Here is a 2,690-nt window from a genome sequence, read left to right on the forward strand (position 1 = left end):
CCTCCACCCCCCTTCCTCCTCCGCCCGCCCACGGTGCCCCCCTCACCTTCCCGCTCGCCCCCTATTGTTCCGCCCCCGGGCCTTCCGCCCTTCCCCTTCCCGCCCGCTCCCCTTTTCCCCTCAGTTGCCTCGCGCCCGCAGTTTTTGGCTTTCACCCCCACCAGTGACCAAAGACTTGACCACTCAAAGTCCAGCTCCCCGGAACACTGCTCGACATGGACACCGGTGTGATTGAAGGTGGATTAAATGTCACTCTCACCATCCGGCTACTTATGCATGGAAAGGAAGTTGGCAGTATCATCGGAATGAAAGGGAGAATCAGTTAAGAAGATGCGTGAGGAGAGTGGTGCACGTATCAACATCTCAGAAGGGAATTGTCCTGAGAGAATTATCACTTTGGCTGGACCCACTAACGCCATCTTCAAAGCCTTCGCTATGATCATTGACAAACTGGAAGCGGACATCAGCAGCTCTATGACCAATAGCACAGCTGCCAGTAGACCCCCAGTTACCCTGAGGCTGGTGGTCCCTGCTAGTCAGTGTGGCTCTCTCATTGGGAAAGGTGTTTGCAAGATCAAGGAAATACGAGAGAGTACAGGGCTCAGGTTCAGGTGGCAGGGATATGCTCCCCAACTAAACTGAGCGGGCATCACTATTGCTGGCATTCCGCAATCCATCATTGAGTGTGAAACAGATCTGTGTGGTCATGTTGGAGTCCCCCCGAAGGGCGTTGACCATCACGTACCGGCCCAAAGCCGTCCAGTTCTCCAGTCATCTTTGCAGGTGGTCAGGACAGGTACAGCACAGGCAGCGACAGTGCGAGCTTTCCCCACACCACCCCGTCCATGTGCCTCAACCTGACCTGGAGGGACCACCTCTAGAGGCCTATACCATTCAAGGACAGTATGCCATTCACAGCCAGATTTGACCAAGCTGCACCAGTTGGCAATGCAACAGTTCATTTTCCCATGTACGCATGGCACACCGGATTCAGTGGCATTGAATCCAGCTCTCCAGAGGTGAAAGGCTATTGGGGTTTGATGATCTGCTCAGACTACTTCTCATGAACTCACCATTCCTAACGATTTGATTGGCTGCATAATCAGGCGTCAAGGCACCAAAATCAATGAGATCCGTCAGATGTCTGGGGCGCAGATCAAAATTGCGAACCCAGTGGAAGGATCTACTGATAGGCAGGTTACCATCACTGGATCTGCTGCCAGCATTAGCCTGGCTCAATATCTAATCAATGTCAGGCTTTCCTCGGAGTCGGGTGGCATGGGAGCAGCTAGAACAATGCAGATTCATCCATAATCCCTTTCTGCTGTTCACCACCACCCATGATCCATCTGTGTAGTTTCTGAACAGTCAGCGATTCCAGGTTTTAAATAGTTTTGTAAATTTTCAGTTTCTACACACTTTATCATCCACTCGTGATTTTTTAATTAAAGCGTTTTAATTCCTTTCTCTGTTCAGCTGTTAATGCTGGAGATCCATATTTAGTTTTATAAGCTTCTCCCCCCCCCCTTTTTTTGTGCTCATGAATTTTTCTGTTTGTCATGGAAATGTAAGAGTGGAATATTAATACATTCTCAGTTTAGTTCTGTAATGTCAGGAATTTTTCAAAAAACTTAAAAGATGGACTGGAGCTTTTTCTTTGTGAATAGAATAGAATGTGTTTTTTTTTTTCGTGATTAATTTTAGTGTTATCTGTCCAATACTTTCAGTTGAAAAAAAATGGCGAAGAGGGCTGGCCATCATCCTGCACCAGGATTGCCTGCTGCTGCTGCAGTTACTAAGGGAAGAATCACCAGCACTGCTAGTGTCTCACTTGTGGCAAACCTCACCGAAGGTCGGATGACCTCTGCAAGACTTGAGGACAATAGAAGGGCAGTCCTGGCTCTTTCCTGCAATTTTTCCCTGCCTGGGTCAGGTGTACCAGCTGGGAAGTCGCTCACTGCTTCCAGTACTACGATCTAGCCAGCCGTGTGGATTGGATTCGATTGGATTGGAACCAAGTTTTCTTACCCTGTATCACCTAGAGTAGAAACACCACAGGCTTTAAGAAGTTTTCAAAACAACAACAAGTTTTCCAGTGGGATGGACTCGAGGGGCTGGAGAACCCTCTTAAACAGCAAAACCAGATTCTTGTGGTTAAAGAGCACAGGGGAAGCACTAGCTGGTGGAGGGGAAGAGTGCTGCCTAAGGTGGCCAGAAATCCAAGAGGTTTCACCTGACTCTGGTGGAGAGGAGGGCAGATATTGGTTGCTGGAGGAAAGGCCTCTCCCTCCCCTTTTACCTGCCAATTAACAGACGCTAGAGAAATTCAATTCTTTATTAGAACTCTTTAGATCAATGTTCCCTCCACCATTTAGCGCCGTGAAGCTATTAGAGGGGCTACAGAAGTATGACATTGATGATAATGAAATTGATGAAAATGATATAAAGTTTTTTTTAAGACATGGTGTTGAGGGAAGCACTGATGCCAAAGATGATTTATGTCTAAGTGAGTCGGATAAGACAGATGCTAGAATGAGAGCTTATAAGAAAATTGTTGAATTGAGACACCTGCTGGATATTGCTGAGAGCAACTATAAACACTTGGGAGGGATAACAGAAGAAGATCTAAAGCAGAAGAAAGAACAGCTCGAGTCTGAAAAGACTATCAAGGAGCCGCAGGGCCAGCAGGA

General features: G+C 47.5%; 1 pseudogene; it reads left to right on the plus strand.

Moving 5' to 3' along the window:
• The first annotated feature begins 215 nt into the window (after positions 1-215).
• LOC121483951 lies at positions 216-1,284 on the plus strand (annotated as a pseudogene).
• The last annotated feature ends 1,406 nt before the right edge of the window (positions 1,285-2,690 follow it).

The sequence above is a fragment of the Vulpes lagopus genome, unplaced genomic scaffold, assembly GCF_018345385.1.
Source record: "Vulpes lagopus strain Blue_001 unplaced genomic scaffold, ASM1834538v1 ctg899, whole genome shotgun sequence".
Classification (NCBI taxonomy): Eukaryota; Metazoa; Chordata; class Mammalia; order Carnivora; family Canidae; genus Vulpes; species Vulpes lagopus.